Raw genomic sequence first — 17,500 nt, 5'->3', positions numbered from 1 at the left:
CGTTAAAAGTAATAATATCCTTTATTTCAAGTGTATTTCCCACCTTTTCTTTTCTTTTCTTTTCTTTTCTTTTCTTTTCTTTTCTTTTCTTTCTTTTTTATTTTTCTTTTAATTTTATTTCTATTATTTTTTCATCATTTTTGTTTCATTCCTTTACATGGTCAATGATCGACCAAGTTTCTTTTGAATTTTAAACAATAAAGCTGCCACACAGTGTATTAATTAATTCTCATTCTTTTCGTGTTAATATATAACGAATTTATTTTCACGAATAGATTTTCATTTGAATTTGTAAAATAGTATAAACAAATGTATTCGATTTATATTATATTTATAAAATGCATTTATTATTTTATGAAAACATTTAAAAAATCGTTATAAATCGTTATATTATATCGTGTAATAAATATTTCTCCTTTAAACTAACCTACTTGATCACGTTTCTCGTCGTTAACGTTTTTAAAGAATTAAATCGAAAGGAAAGGAATCGCTCATACGATTCTTCATAAAGTTAAAAGAAGGAACGATCGAGACTGGTAAGATGAGAAAGAAGAAGAAATGGGAATAGGGAAGGAGGAAAACGGGGAAGAGGGAGAATCAGGCGCGGAGATTTTTAATCGAGTTTCCTGACATCAAAGTGCTCCCGTCATCGTTCCCTCCCACTTTATCTCTCATCGTTCTCGTTCGAGGGTTCCTCTCTCTTTTCCTCTATCTTTTTCTTCTCTCGTAGGCCACGCCATCTTCTCTCTCGTCAGCTCGTTCGAAGTAGAGAATTAATCGTCGTTTCTGAAAATAAGAGAGCTCGACCTCGAAAATTCGCCTCTTCGTGTCCTCTTCGTCTTTCTGGTAGACGCGAGACGAAGAAACTCGACGCTCTCTTCACTATTTATGAACCGCCAACGGCGAACCTGATTCCAATGAAAGATGAAGAGCCACGCAAGGAGGAAGGAGATACGGAAACGGAGAATTCGTGGATAGAGAAGATGAGTACCGACAAGATTTTTGATGATATTGGAAACCGCTAGGAAGAATAGTTCTGAGAGGATGCACCCTGTACGAAATACTTCCTTGAAAATTTTCATCCTTCGACGGATTCTTTTTCATGTTTTTCTCTCTATCTACGTACCTCCTACTTTATCTTTTTTCATTTTTCTATGGAATTTAGAAAAGTCCGAGTAAACTTCTCTACTTACAATCGCATGATCGATGATCTTAAAAAACTTTCTTTTGTGGCTTAATACGTTATAAACTTTTTTCTTTGTTATCAAATTTCATATGAAATTAATCAAACTTCGCTAAGTAAATCTTTAACGATTATATTATATTAATTAGAGTTTCTTTTTTATTTATTTATTTTTTTTTTCGTGAACGACAAGAGATTAATAAAAAGGAAAAAAAGAATAAAGAAATTATTTCATCGTTGGAATGAGAAAACAAGCAAGATTTCTTCTTCGTTCTGCCAATCGAATCCTCTAATATTTCTTCCGTTTGAAATCGCTTGAACGAAATCTGAAGCATTACGACACCTTCCTCTCTTCCTCTCTCTCTCTCTCTCTCTTTTTTTTCTCTTTCTCTCTTGCTCACTTTCTCTTTATTTTTCTCAAGCCCTCCACTCTTCCATTACGTCCGACGACGATTTTATTCCTCCGGAAAAATGAAGTAACAAAATTACAGAGTCGGCCCGTCAGCAACAGACGCTGCTAAATCAACTCTATCTCTCCTTCTCTCCTCTCTTCCTGTCGTACCATCACTTTTTTTCCCTACCTTTGCGCATCTCCTCCTCCTTTTCCTCTTTCCGACGCTCTGGCTTTTCAACGAAGTCTTCTCGCTTTCCCTTCGGTCACCCTATAATCTAAAAATCTATGATTCAGTCCCTATCATCGTATATCTTTCGCATCTGTTTTCATGATGAGCTTCAAATACACTTAAACTTCCTTGTACTCACAGACTTTGTTCTTTTATATAATAATAATAATAATAATAATAATAATAATAATAATAATAATAATAATAATAATAGTAATAATAATAATAATATCGAAATAAAATAACGAGATATTTTTTATTAGATCAATAATAATTTTATTTACAGAATCTTTATATTGTTTTTAAAAACATCGCTAAAATCAGCTGCGAAAAGGGATGCAAGAATCTAAAAAAGAAAATTCATATTTTTCAAAGTGTCAAGTTGATCGCAACGAGGGTAAAAGAAAAAAATAAAAAACATGGAAGGTTGAATCGCGAGAAGAGAAAAAAAGAAAAAAGAAAAAAAAAAGAGGAAAAAAGAGGAGACGGGTCAAACGAGGTCTCGGAGTTGGACTCCTAGCAAGTGACGTTTTAAAAATTCATCATTTCACCGCTACTTTCCTTTTCCGTCGGCTTGTCACCGGTTTTATATTTTTCACTATATTATGTATGTCATCGAGTTTAGTTTTATTGCAACGCCTAGAGATCCTCCCAGTTTCTCTTTCTATCTTTTTCGCACTTTATCGTGATGTGTTGAAAGAACATTTTCTCGTTGAATATATTTGGACGTTTGGCTCGCAAAAGAAGCGACGAGACGACAAAGTCTCTCGTCAATTTAAGAAACTTGACTTTTTCTGCGATGATCAAAGATCATCGAGTTTTCTCTCTCTCTCTCTCTCTCTCTTTTTCTTTCTGTCTTTTCATAAAAAGCTACAAAAAAACAAAGATATGAAGGATCACTTGCAAGAAAACGATGATAATTTTATTTTCTCTGCTAAAAGCCAGAATCATTAGCGAAAAGGTCGTATTAATAATTGATAGACGTACAAAAATAAAAAGAGAGAGAGAGAGAGAGAAAGAGAGGGAGAGAAAGAGAGAGAGAAAGAACAAAAGAGATAGATAGATAGATAGAGAGAGAGAGAGAGAGAGAGAGAAAGAGAGAGAGAGAGAGAGAGAGAAAAAGAGTAGAATTGTTTCAAAGCGCATCGACACCCTTGGCGTAAAAGGGGGTCAAACTAGCAAAGTCAGTCTCCTTGATTTATATCTTTCCCATTGTGCCAGGTTCAGCATGACGAGATAAGTATGTTCCGTAAGTAGGCTGAATCATTCGATCTTATTTCTGTTTCTTAATCAAATGGAATCGCTTGTATTCGAAGATAATTCGATCAGAGATCTAATCTATAATCCATAGTTATTATTTGACTTAACTTAAATTCATATTTATCAATAGTGATATATAAATGAAAAATTTTACGAGAGGAAAGTATAGAGAGAAAAAAAAGTTATGGCCTCGAAAAAAAATCTTTTCGTTATATTAATACGTATAACGTATGTACATACATATATGTACATACATACGAAGATTATATTTATATAGGGACATCTATGCATTTAGTTAAAAAGGATACACTTCAACGCGACGTAATTCGCGGAAAATACTGGCACGTAGGTAGGTGGTCGAATACGCCGCGCTAATCTTCCATGAAGTTTTGAATGCCAGTAACGATGATGCACTCGAAACACGAAGCCCGCAATCTCTCGTAATGAAGCGTAAAGCGCGCGCGAGAACTGTCATGCGCGACTAAACGATGAGGACGAAGACTAAAGCGACGTAGTAGAACCTCTCACTGGCTGGCTGGTTGGCTGACTGGCTAGCTGGTTGGTTGGTTGGTTGGTTGGTTGGTTGGATGGTTGCTCTCGCGGACTGTGCTTGCGAACGAGAGCATTTCGAAACTTATCTTGATACAAGCTACAGGATCCATTGACCCATTTTATTATACTGCCTGTAGTAGTTATAAAATGACAGATTTTATGATGTGCTTGATGGACGTTGAAACATTCAGGAGTTTAATTTGAATGAATAACAGACCGGATGTCCCTTTTTTCTTGCTCTCTCTCTCTCTCTCTCTCTCTATTTATCTATCTATCTATCTATCTCTCTGTCTCTCTCGTGGGAGGGCAAGTCCACGCCCCGGTAATTGCCGCTTGAAATCTCTCTTTCTCTGTTTCTCTTTCACTTTTCCCTTCACGCACTACTCACCCTTCACAGTCTCATACTTCACCCTAATACCAATTTTGCAGCCTTCTCATCTTCGAAACACGACGTTATTAACCTTTTCATAATTTTTACTCCCTCCTTTTCTTCTTGTTTCACCTGCAACGTAGATATATCTCTCATAGAAAAAGTCATTCATAATATATTATAAAAGGTAAAAGGTTAACCAACACTTTTCTTTTTCTTTCTTCCTTTCGGCGAAGGTATATTATTTTCTTCTTCTTCTTTTCTTTTTCAATTTGAATTCACCTGGAATGATCGATGGAACTACACATTATCGTCGTTGTTATAAATAGTTTAACGACCAACACCCGACGTGAGTCTCGTGTGAACGGACAAAAGATTTCGAGGGAACAACGTCAGAGAAGAATGTAAAGGAAATCGCAAGGGAGAACATGAAGAATATGTCCCTTATTGGACTTCCTTTTCTAACATGACAAAACACGCCGTTTCACCTGTGATCAACTCGAACATAGTTTCATACGTGTGTACTGGTGTTCCTTGTACATATACATATACAAAATAATACATGTGTCTCTCTTCTGTAATTCGAGGAAATTCGGAAGGGAACCGCTTATTAGCAAGCACACGTAATTATTGTAATCCCTGAGGTTTCCGTTTCCAAGTCTCGAATTCGTCGTTTGCCTCTCATTCGTTTCTCTCGAAGGTAGGTAGGTTAGCGACAGGCAGGTACACATGTACTTCGTCAACGCCGTCAAATTTCAAAGGGACACACGGACAGTTGTAGTATACGAGAACGATTTTCCTTGTCTGTTGTCGATCTCTCTTCGCCAAAAGAGACAGCGATATAAGTTTACCAAAGCGAAGAATTCCTCGATATCGAGTATCTCTACAAACAAATTCTTTCTTCGGGAGTGTCATCTTCGAGAGACGAGCCATTAAATGCACTCATCGTTTCGGATTCTCTTCCTGTTGCAAGTCTACCTTCTGTTTTCTGAAAATTAGGTAATTGGAGTAAATTACAAGAAGATCCTAAAAATAGATCCTTTGTCTTTTAACAACAGACCGAAGATTACCTGGCAACCAAGCTGCGTTCTATAGTCTCTTCATTCTTTTCCTCTATCAGTGGACAGAGGTCTGTCAAAGCAGTGTACATGACGATGCTTCTCGTTCGGATAATTTTCGTCAAGAGAGGGAGAGAGACAGAGAGGGAGAGAGAGAGAGAGATAGGGAGTCCTAGTCTATTAGATGTATGGCTCTGGAACGACGTGGCCAGCCTTCCGGATAAATTCGTACAGGAGGCTTCGTGATTCGATGCACGCACAGTAATACCTGTACAAAATGAGAGAAAAAGAGAGAGAGAAAGAGAGAGAGAGAAAGAGAGAGAGAGAGAGAGAAAGAAAGAAAAGGAGCAGACCACTCCTACGGCCTCGACACGAGAAGCCCGCCATAACCTCGGGACTAGTAATTGAACGCAAGTGGTTGAAAGTACTTCTTGGCTCCCGGAAGCATCTCCTCTTCTCGACCACCACTTCTACCACCTCCTCCACTACCAACACCACCAGAATCACTGGTACAACTCTGCTAGAAACCATCATAGCAGATTCTACCACCATCACTACTACTACTACCACCACTACCACTACTACTATTACCACCACCACCACTACTACTACTACTACTACTACTACTACTACTACTACTACTGCTACTACTACTACTACTACTACTACTACTACTGCTACTACTACTACTACTACTACTTTTACCAGTATATTCTCTTTCTTTATCTTCCTTCACAATTTCTCTCTTTTCTATTCTTTCCTTTTACTTTCCTCGCATCGTTTATGAAGCAACGTGTTTTCTATCTCTTTCTCCTTATCTCTCTCTCTCTCTTTCTCTCTCTTTGTCTTTCTCTCTCTTTCTTTCTCTTTTGTTAGTACCTAGTAAGGATTGAGGTAGAAACTTATGATTAATCCAAAAGAGATCAAACTGTTTGACCGTGCCTATTATTCCGATTATCTATCTCCTCTTCGTTTTTTCTTAAGAGATCAAATCCTCTGATCGAGTTGGTTTCAATGAATAAATAGAAAGAAATAAATAGGTTCCTTGAAAGTTCAAAACCTTTAATCTTGATTTGTCTATCCTTCATAGGAGGACGCGCTCTCCTTATCTCTCGTCCATAATCGTAAACGTCAGACTCGTTAATGGGACTCTGTTTTCTTCCTTACCGTAGACTGTGGAGATACAAAGCAGCCGAGCAAGTTAATAGTCACGATTATCGTTGACTTCTCGAAAGAACAGAGAAACGATCTCGGAATTTTAATGGATGAATCACGACAATGATCCATTATATTGTTACATTTAAAATAAGTAAATAAATAATTAGAATTAATCTATAGCCTGATTTTTTCGGGTTGAAAAAAAAAATATATTTCAGAGAATGATTATTTATTTTTTTATATAGATTATTTTGCCATTATAAAGTAATTTTTTATTAAAAAGAAAAAGAAGAAAAAAATTGATGTTAAATCAAAAAAAAAAATCGTAATATTTTCCCGTTAAAATCAGTTATCTAACATTTATCTAACAATTTTTATTAACACTTAAGGTTATTCATATGAAAAATAAGATAGATAAATAATTTCAATGTTTATGTGATGATTTTTTTGAATCATAGTAAATAAGAAATAGTAGATAAAAGTAATGCAATGAAACAACGACACTTCATTACGATCGTTACTCTCTTTATTCTCAATTGAACTTGAAACATATTTTCCTGACTGACTTCGTTATTAGGGTAATTCATTAACTCGTCCTAAAGGATAAAATCGATTAACTATGGTTGCTCGAGCTTAGCATATAACCAATATGTAATCTCCTTCAAGATAACGTCGATAGCATAATGAAGATAATCATAAGTATTATAGTTTTCATTTATCTTTGAACAAGTGAAAGTAACAATTAATTAACTTAATATAAAAAAGCTGATAAAAAAAATTAGAAAATATTTTTTCAAAACTCTCTTCAAATTATTATTATTTCATTGCTAGATAAAGTAACTAATTTAGAAATAATTATCGTTTGATAATAGATGTACAACTTTCTGATGATAAGATAAAAATATGAATGGAATTAAATCAAGAATTCATTCAATTCTTTGAGCTATTGAAATAAAACACTTTTAGGTACATTTTTATAGCGTAATCAGTCGATCCTGATGTTTTGTCCCCCTTTCTCTCTCTCTCTCTCTCTCTCTCTCTCTCTCTCTCTCGCTTTTTCTCCCTTGGTAATCTTAACTAAGAATCGATGCATCGTCAATAATATTAAGTGCATCGTATGTTTGCTCTATGTTGTTGTTGTTGCTGTTGTTGTCTCGAGTATCGGAAACGATACGATCTAATCTTTGATCAGTCCTTGAGTAATCATGGGGAAAAGCCGTTGTTCGAAATTGGGAACGTAAGAGCGACTAAATGAGATAATGTATCGACTCGCTCGTTTTCTGCGTTTTATGGGTCACAAACTTCTCTATGGGCTACGCCCTATTTCGCTAAACGGATTGATTATCGGAACCCGTCGTTCAACGAAGCGTATCATAAGTGGAATATATCGTTTCTACGTTTCCATTGCAACGGTATAATTGCCAAGGATCGTTCCTAATTGATTGTCGAGTTTTTACACGTTTATGCTTTGTTTTAAAAGACATATGTTTCGGTGTTATACAAACTGAATCTAAAAAAGCTAATTTTGTATTTCTACTTAGCGTTATTCCATTATTATTAATACATTTAAATAATTGACATTATTTGCATTGATGAATAATTATCATATTGTTCGTTTAAATAATCGATCGTGTCAATGCTTCGACTTATCTATTATCAACTCGTACAATCAAACGATTACAATTGATATTTATTAATATAGCTAATAAATTCGATTATCGATAAATATCTAATGTATATAAACAAACTTTCACTGAAGGTCTTCTTTCTTCACATTTCAAATATATTTTTCCAAAGCTATTCTAGATCCGTCCTAATCACATAATTGACATAGAGTCGCTCTTGTAAAGTGTATTGTGCGATGCTAAAAGGGTTTCTCTGAGTGAGTGGTGAATGGTACAGCAGTAGGAGGATTATTGGACAAAGACATACGCACGACGATGTATCGTCGAATATCAACGAAATCGGATCGCATTGTGGCCGAAGATAACGCTCGTGGGAAGTGAGCTAGCGAGAAGGACGATTGCGAACTGAACGTGACGGCTTCTCTACTTGTCATCTTCAACCCTTTATCGAACCCTCTTCTCTTAGTACCAACGAAGGACTACGACGAAGGCTACGACGACGACGACGAAGGCTACGACGACGACGACGACGACGACGACGACGACAACGTGCAATGAGTGGCCGGGCGTTATCATAAATAAAGAGCGGCTAAATTAGATTTCCAAATCAAGATGGCGGCAGCATTGTCTACGCTCGAGGCTGAATTAATTGGATTTCAGAACCAACTTTCCCGCGTCTCGATTCTCAACCCTTTCTCTCTCTCTCTCTCTCTCTCTCTCTCTCATCCCCATTTCTGTCTCTCTTTCTCTGTCTCTATCTCTCTCTTTTACTTATCCTATGGCGTGGTCCAGCTCAGCATCCCTCAGCCGTCGCGTCGTACCTTTCGAGCAGGCAACGTCATACGATTCTCTCTCTCTCTATCTCTCTATCTCTCTCACTCACTCACTTACTAACTCACTCACTATAGAATAGTGACTAGAAGTATACCAACAACGAGGAGGACGAGGATGATGGGTCTTCGACGGCTCGTTTCGCGAGGCCTGATTATGCATTTTCTATAGGAGTAAACCGCTGAATTCAGGAGTACGTCGAGGGTTCGAGGGTTCCTAGGGATGCTGCTCGTAGCAAGGGATAGATCCTGAAGCTACTCGAGGGTTATTAAGGGATCACCGGGTCGGACAGATGCAAAGATAAACAAACCGTCCGTAATGAACGAGACGAACGGATCGCTCGAGAGCAGTCAGATACTTCGGTGTTCATTGTCACAGAGGAAAACCATCCCTGCTCTCTTTCTCTGTCTCTCTTTCTCTCTCTCTCTCTCTCTCTCTCTCTCTCTTGCTTTTTCTTTTTCTGCCTCTATCTCTCTCACTCTTTATCCCAAGGGAGAGATATATTAAATCAACGCATTTTCGCGCCAGTCTCGTCCAGAGCGATTTACTTGGTATCTCCTTCATCGAACACACACACGTTTTCTTCTTTCAATCGCCCTTCGTTTCGTTCACGATCAGGGATTTTCTTCTATTGTTCGTCGTTCTATACTGCTTTACGAAACCCATTCTCTAAAACGAGGCAAATGTTCAATCGTGAACTAGAATCAAATTGTTTACTCAAGTCGAACATACTCGATTTTAGATTCACGTTCTACTCGTTCGGTTAATATCTGCGGGGTATAACGTTTACCTCGCTCTTGAACATTACGTTTCATGTATAAGTTTGTATGTATGTCGTTCCTTCAGGGCAACGACGTTGAAAATTAGATCATCCGGTAATAGTAGCGGTAGAATTGGTAGTTCAGCTTCTTCGTTATAAGAGTTTCAATTCAAAGGGATATCATACCAAAAATTTCAGTCTAGAAAGAGAAGAATCCGGTAAACGAAACATGCTGATCTTTTATTTTTCTTTTCTTCTTTTATCGAGAACTCCTCTTTCGAGTAGCAAAGATGAAAGCTTCCGTCCTTAGGGAGAAAGAAATCGAAAGGGCGCTGAGATAAGAGTTATCTCGCGGTGAGTTGAAGACGAATCGTTTTCCGTTCGGTCACGTGTAATTAATCCAGAAAAGGAAAGAAGGGAGAGATGATAACAGAAAGGGATAGAGAGCATAAACGACGAATCGGAGGAAATTGCGAGGTAGTCCAAAGGAGGAAAGCTGCTTGCAGGATTAGATTCCAGGGGTTATTCTCCAAGATGAAGATATCCGTTGCACCAGCTACGAAACATCTTTCTCTCTCTCTCTCTCTCTCTCTCTCTCTCTCTCTCTCTGTCTGTCTGTCTCTCGCTCTCTCTCTGTCTGTCTCTCGCTCTCTCTCTTTCTCTCTTGCTTTGCAGGCAACATGATTTTGATGTTACTGCGATACTTGAGAGCTCCGAACGCGACCGTAGCTCTGCTGTTGGCTACGGATTAGCACGTGGAGGTTTGCGCCTCATTACTCGAATACTGAAATGCCTTCCACGGAGGGCCCTAGAAACGCAAAACGTTGGATTAACGTGCGAGAGAGAGAGAGAGAGAGAGAGAGATAGAGAGAGAGAGAGAGAGAGAAAGAGATATATATAAACAGAGAGAAAGGGAATGTCGAAGGACGAAGGGAGAGGCAGTAGGAAGAGAGAGAGCTTGTGGGTGGCAAAAGATCAAACCACGAGGAAACGGCGGCGGCCCGTGGTTAGGGTCCCGCATGTACTGCTATAGAATGAAAAGAGGGAGAGAGAGAGAGAGAGAGAGAGAGAGAAAGTAACAGGGGTGAAAGGTGAGGGTGGTAGAGGGAAGAAGGAGAGGGACAGACGAGGGTAAAGTAGAGGGTGGCCGAGTGATTCGAAGTAGCTGTACTCTGCCCCACTCCACTCGGTCCTTCTCTTTCTCTATCTCTCTGTCTCTGTCTATCTATCTCTCTCTCTCTCTCTCTCTCTCTCTCTGTTGCTCTATCCATCTTGCTCTACTCCGTGCTATATCTCTGTCTCTCGTGGTATTAAGATTAGCACAAAGCGCTGCCTACCATCGTTCTCTAGCAGCTCGGGCTTTCGATCCCTCTCTTTCTCTCTCTCTCTCTCTCTCTCTCTCTCTCTTTCTCTTTCTCTAGTGCAGGTACGCTTCAGTTTCTGTACTGGCTCTCGTGGTATCTAGCTAGGCACGGCGCTCCTCGTAATTTGTGGCATTTCTGTGAGTCTCCGAAAAGCTTTGCGCGAGATGCCCTACCATTCCCACTGACATTGATTGCAATCTCCGGCCAGGATGATGCCAGTGGGTTGTGAAGAAGGCGATAATGAAGCCTTCGGAATCATAGAATGCTCCTACGACTGTCGAGGATTTTGAAGATAATATAATGTTCTATGATTAGGATTCGATTATAATCAAGAAGAAAAAGTATCATATCATATTTTTATTATAATTTTTTACTCGATGAATATTTATCAAGAGTATTGAGAAATCGTGGGATGATCAGGATGTTATTCGTGAATGAGTTTCAAGATAAGTACGCAGAAAATATATCCCTTTTTACATCTCACCCTTATATTAGTCATGTCTCTCGTAATCCTCAAACGTTCGAAACAGCTTAATACAACAGCCAGTAATTTTTGCGAATGACACATGATTCTCGAGATATTAATCCTTCGATAAGGGAACAAGGAGGAGAAACCGGTACTCGATCTCGAAGAAAAGGGTTGCACAAGGGATCGCCCTGGGATGCTCGAGAAGACGGTGTTAGGAAAAGAGAGAAAGAGAGAAAGAGAGAGAAAGAGAGAGAGAGAGAGAAAAGGAATCGTATAATCCTCTTGATGAGGTTGCTCGACGAGAGTTCTATCGCCTTTGTACCCGTTCCCAAAAGTATTTACCCGGAGATCCTATCTCACGCTTCGTGCCTTTCCTCGTGGTGCCTGAAACAATTTGCCTCGGATAAAATCAACCAATAATCATAGGGAAACATCCTAAATTTTCAACGATTGAAAGCAGATTGATAATAATACGATATTTTACACGTTCTATTATTTATTTAAAAAGAAAGAAAAAAGAAATTCGTTCATTGGAATATTCAAATTTATTTATAATAATCTATATCGGTATAAAGTTTAACATAAGATAGATATTAATGTTTCTTCGAGATATCAATATAGATTGATAAGATTACCCTCTGTATGCTAATGAATTCAACCCCCATTGAACTATCGATAGCTTTAACCATTAACTATCGTGTAGGTTTTTGAAGAGCAATGAAAATTTCTACGAAGTTAATTTGACCGTCGAAATCGATCGACCATCATCATTATCCTTGTTCCTTAGCCTTTTGAAAAGAAATGTTAGTAGATCGTCACGAAAGCTTTCTCTCTCTCTCTCTCTCTCTCTCTCTCTCTCTCTCTCTCTCTCTTTCTCTCTTTTTCTCTCTCTTTTTCTCTCTATCTCTCTCTTTCTCTCTCGCGTGCACCTAAACGTTCAAGGATAATGCTAAGCATTCAGAGACTCAACGTCGTCGGCGAGGTCGTCGTTGGCGTCGTCGTCGTCTTTCTCGACATCGTCGTTGCCTCGAAGGTTACTCAAACGATCGCGTGACGCGGACGTTGTTGTGCAGAACCCTTACGCGATTCGAGAAAATAATTTCCAACTCTCTTTCATCTCTTTCCTTTCATATAGTTTATCGTTCCGTTTTCAACTAAGAACTACTGTCTTTCTTTTTCTCTTTCTTGAATCGTTCTTCTTTCTTCTCTCTCTTTTGAAAAATCTCGAAGATTCCCCAAGAGTCGTATTTTAAAATCGTCGAGAGAAGGACGTTTAAAGTTCATCTTTCTTTCTCCCCTCCGTCTCTCTCTCTCTCTCTCTCTCTATATATATATATATATATATATATATATATATTTACAGAAAATCAGAACGTGAAGTACCAGAGATATAATATATAGATATATAGAGAGAGAAAGATTTCGGGCATGCCCAACAGATTTTTCGTTTTCCTATTAACCCGGTAATTCATATTTCAAGTAATTTATTCAGCGTTGCCAACAAAGAGAAACGAAACACCGTTAAGCAGGTCACGCGGCAAGCATACGATGCGTATCGCCCGTCCTGATAATTACGATCCATTCTCTCTCTCTCTCTCTCTCTCTCTCTCTCTCTCTCTCTCTCTCTCTCTCTCTCTCTCTCTCTCTCTCTCTCTCTTTCTCTTTCTTTTTCTCTCGTCCGTTCTCTTTTTTTCCCGTTGGCTACTCCGCGTTTTCGAAGCAATGCTTTTCAGCTAAAAGCTTTTTTACACGTAGAAAATGGAACGGATCGTCGGCTCTTCCCAGCACCTACGTGCGATATAAAAACGAGATATGAATATCGTAGCCGGGAGTTAGGTTCGTGCCCGCAAAACGTAACCTTTTGCTCCCTCTCTGCCCTTCGTTGTTCTCTCACTCTCTCCCTTTCTCTCTCTCTCTCTCTCTCTTTCTTTCTTTCTCTCTCCATCCATTTACCTTTTCGTTCTCTTTCTCTCTTTCTCTCTTTTACATTGGACGACTGGCTGACTGGCGCGCTGGCTGGCTGGCTGGCTGACTGGCTAGCTGGCTCGTGCACACCGTATATTTATCCAACCCAAAGCTCACGATACACCTTGGTATATCCTCGAGACGATGTCTCTCTTTTCTTTCTCTGTCGCTCTTTCACAAACGTTGTATTCTACTCTCACTCTCTATCCAAGCATGGCTACTACGCATGCCATATACACCCCCGTCAAAGAGAAAATCCTCGTAGATTTAGTTTTACTCGCGATTACCCACTCTCCGTGAAAACCTTTTATATTTTCTTTTTCCTTTCTTTCTTTTTTCTTTTTCCTTTGTCTTTGCTTTGTATCTCTGTCTCTTTCTATCTCGTCACATATAATGAAAGAGAGAAAAGAAAAGAGGGTTCATGCTAATACTAAACGTTTATTGTTGTACCTTCGTTCTTTTTTTTTTTTTTTTAAGAGGATTCATTTCATTTACCGTTGGTCGATTGAGTTTGTTGAAAAATTTGTTGTTTTTTCTCAAGATCTAAATATATTGTTATACGAGGATTTAAAAATTAATGAACGCATAAAAATGTTTTTACTTCATAGTTATAAAATGTATGTTAATATATATTGTACATAAAAGATATATTATATTATATTCTAATCGGAAAGAAATGTTTTTTTCTTTTTTTCTTTTTTTTTTCTTTTTTTTGTTTTTTTTTTTCAAAAAAAGAAACAAACAATTCGTTCTATTTTGGTAATTGATTACTCAATAATATTTAACGTATAAAAGAAACGAGCGAACAGATACAAGTCTTAACGTCTTTGTCATTTAACTGTTCATCAAGTATGTCGGTGTAATATAAACATTAGCTTTGTAAACATAACTAAGCAGTCTTACGGGTGATTTCAATTGGGTGTGTAGCTCTTGGAATCGTCTCCATCGTTAATGTCAACAGAATCTGTATGCTAATCGATTAATTAATTAACCACAGTATCGCAAGTTCATATCTGTGTCACGTTGATTAGTGGTAATTTCTGAGAACTTTACATGGATTAGTTCGAGATTAATTCCACGTGTACATTAACTGCAAATGCGATATCTAATTAGAGAATTATATAAATTGCAACTTGTTCTTTTTCTTCCATTTTCTTTTTTTCTTTATCAATTTCTTTAGATCTTCGAGTAATCATGTAAAATAAAATGAAAATCGAGTTCAATTTAGAAACATTCAATCTACTTTCGATCTTATAGCAGTATCCGATAATCCATTTTAATTTTGTATAAATTGATTGATAGTTCGGAACACGTAGAGCAACTTCGGTTTAGTTGTTCATTCCTTTTTCGGTAGATTAGTTTTTCGTGTGCCCTTTTTCCCGTAGGGCATCGTACTTCGAGATCGCGTGTACCCAAGGCGTATCGTGTGCGTCGATAAAACTAATTCCGTGGCTCGCGACGAAAGAAGGTGCAACGGGCGTTGCATTCGTAATGCGAACCTCCCCTTTCCTGCAGACGAGAGGGGATCGCGAAGCTTTATCATCGGAAACCTATCTGCGAGTCGATGAGTTTATCTCGATCTAGATTAAGCTACGGCCCTCGTCGTCGTAGTTCGTCGTCCTTCGAAGAATGAGCAGATCCCTCGTTCGATGACGGAGAGATTAACGTCTCTCTCTCTCTCTCTCTCTTTTTTCTTCTTTCAACGACCCTAACATTACGTACGATCGCCTTGCCTTTGCTCTTATATTAATCGGATTCTCTTCTTTCTTTGTTGCAGGTACGAGTGCGCGCGTGTGTGTATGTCTCTCTTAATGCTTTTATCATGGCTCCGAGCTCAAGTAAGGATGATTTAAATGTACTTTCTGTAAGAATCGTCACTCGTGTAAAGGAATAGTATTATTCAGATATATTTTTCTCTAAAATTTGTCTCTAAGATAGCTTTTTTATTTTTTGTTATTTGTTTATTTGTTAGATATTATTAAATCTATCTTAAAATTGCGAGAAACAAAATCTTTAAAAAAGTCACTTTATATATCTTTTATGTTGTAACAACGTAATTTGATATATATATATATATATATATATATATATATATATATATCAGCATACAAATACAATGGCCGATGTTTTCTTATCTAAGGTATCGAATAAAGGCAAAATAAAATTTGTTAGAGTACGCGAAGTCTTCGATAAAGTCTCCAAGCAGGGTTCTTAACGCTGTGCGAACACATACTTGAGATTTTTCCGAGATTCTTCGGAGTGCGCGTAGACGTACATGGCGCACGAGCGAGAGAGATTTACCTTTGGCCGTAACGCGAAAGGAATTAGAGTTAATAAATTCCGAGCATCGTCCTCGGAGTGTTTCCATCTCGTACATACGTCGAGTTCTCTCTTTCTTACGAATATAAAATGAATAGACGAAGAGAAAGGGATAGAAGGAGAGAAAAAAGGAAGATGATAATTTGTATTCCAATCAAAACAAATAATTTATTAAAAATGATTGCAAAATTCTTCTGTTTTTTTTTTATCAATACTTATCCTTTTTTTTTGACCGTTAGTTTCCCTTTCTCTTTCTTTCTCTCTCTCTCTCTCTCTTTCTCTCTCACTCTTTCTCTCTCTCTCTCTCTCTCTGTCTTTGTCTCTCTCTCTCTCCCTGTCTTTGTCTCTCTCTCTCTCCCTCTCGATTAATTTCAAATTTTGTTTTCATGAAACCATCCGAAAAATTTTGCTTTTATAATATATTCGATTTTACGTAAATTTAAGTTCAATGAATAAAATCTTGTAAAATATCCGACGTTAACAACATTACGTATAATTTTACATCGAATAGATATTTATCTATTGTAATACATAACGTAGACGTAAAGTCGTTAAATGTTGAAGGCAGGTAAATAAGAAATTCATGTCGGTAGTAACAATGGACTCTTTCACCTTTGTGTAGTAAAGGTCAACTTGTTGTTCGATTTTCTTTTCTATTTTTCTATTTTTTCTTCTTCTTTTTTAGGAGAATCTAGGGCACGATACGCCTCGCTTTGTAACGTGCCGAGCTTGAAGAAGAAGAAGAAAAAAAAAGAAAGAAAAAGTGGCCACGGCGAGAAGGATCGAATCATTGTTATACAAACTACCAGCAGTCCATAGGGAGTGAGAAAGTTTGAAAGCTCCCTAAACTATCGGGTTACGGAGGAGCAGAGCGTACTAGCCCTTCTTCTTCGTTGTAAGAAAAGATAATCAACTTGACTCGGGATAGAGATTTTAGGATAGAGAAAAAGAGAAGCGTAGATATTTTTGAGAGAAATTCGAACAAGATGATGTTTCCAAGATGAACAAAAAGAAAAAGGAAAATTTTCTGGTAAGAAGAAAGAAAGATCGATATAGATATAGAGAGGAATAATAGTTTCAATTCGATAGAAAAAGAGAAAAACACGTACATATGTACTTACACATACTTATGTATATACATACGTACGTGGTGCGCGTATTGGTTTGTCTATAGGAGAAACATATTCCATTGAAAGTAATTCTCCCAAGTTCTTTAAATTCGAAATGTCGCGACTCCCTTGCACAGGGAGAATAAACTTTTCTTTTCGAACTTTCCACCTGGTTGAAGAAAAAGAAGAGAGATACTCGAATCGATTCCGACCACGCATCGAGAATAGACGGCGGCCGACCTTTCGCAAAAGGGATTCACCGTGTGTCCTTTTTATAAGTCCAATGAAACTCTATTCTTACGACTCCTTCTTTTCTATGATAGAATTTTATTCTTTTTTAAACATTCTGAAAAGGATCGTTAAGAAATCGGGACCTAGGTATTAATCCTCTTCGGTATTCTTCATAAAAATCTCTTCGTTTTAGTAGAGATACATGATAAAGCTCTTGGAAATTTCGAATGAAAATCGAAAATCCGTGTTAGCGGCTCGTCGAAAATCGTTCGGTGGTGCTATGAAAATCAACGACTTTCACGAGCCATCCCGAAGTGTTATCGTTAACGGACGCGACACGGAGTTGGAACGTGTGGCACTTTGCTCGTCGATCGTCCATCCGAACGAAACGTGGTAGGGTGCCCGTCGAAGGTGCTCCAAATAATGGACGGCACGAAAAAGGGACAGCGACCTGACAAAACGACGTTGAAAAGGATAAAAACTAGAAAGAGATAGAGAAAGGGAGGCTTGGTAGTAAAGCAGTAGCATAGGTAAACAATACTGCAAGAGAAGTGAATGCACGTCGTTCGTATCCCTTTGAAGGGTCCATCGTTTCTCGGAATTTCCATAATCTGAAGTATACC

At 37.9% G+C, this 17,500-nt stretch overlaps 1 protein-coding gene and 1 long non-coding RNA gene across 10 annotated transcripts in view; one reads left to right on the top strand and one right to left on the bottom strand.

Moving 5' to 3' along the window:
• LOC124947620 (teneurin-a) overlaps window positions 1-17,500 on the top strand; it is a 487,449-nt gene that overhangs the window by 339,902 nt on the left and 130,047 nt on the right. The window lies entirely within an intron of this gene.
• LOC124947628 lies at window positions 2,111-5,584 on the bottom strand. The gene is made up of 3 exons (XR_007100458.1): window positions 5,059-5,584; window positions 4,193-4,976; window positions 2,111-4,120 (listed from the first exon to the last, which is right to left on the bottom strand). It is a non-coding gene; the product is annotated as an uncharacterized LOC124947628 (long non-coding RNA).

This window comes from Vespa velutina, chromosome 3, assembly GCF_912470025.1.
Source record: "Vespa velutina chromosome 3, iVesVel2.1, whole genome shotgun sequence".
In the NCBI taxonomy this organism is placed as follows: domain Eukaryota; kingdom Metazoa; phylum Arthropoda; class Insecta; order Hymenoptera; family Vespidae; genus Vespa; species Vespa velutina.
The sequence above is the reverse complement of the archived record's forward strand: the minus strand, read 5'-3'. Positions and strand labels throughout refer to the sequence as shown.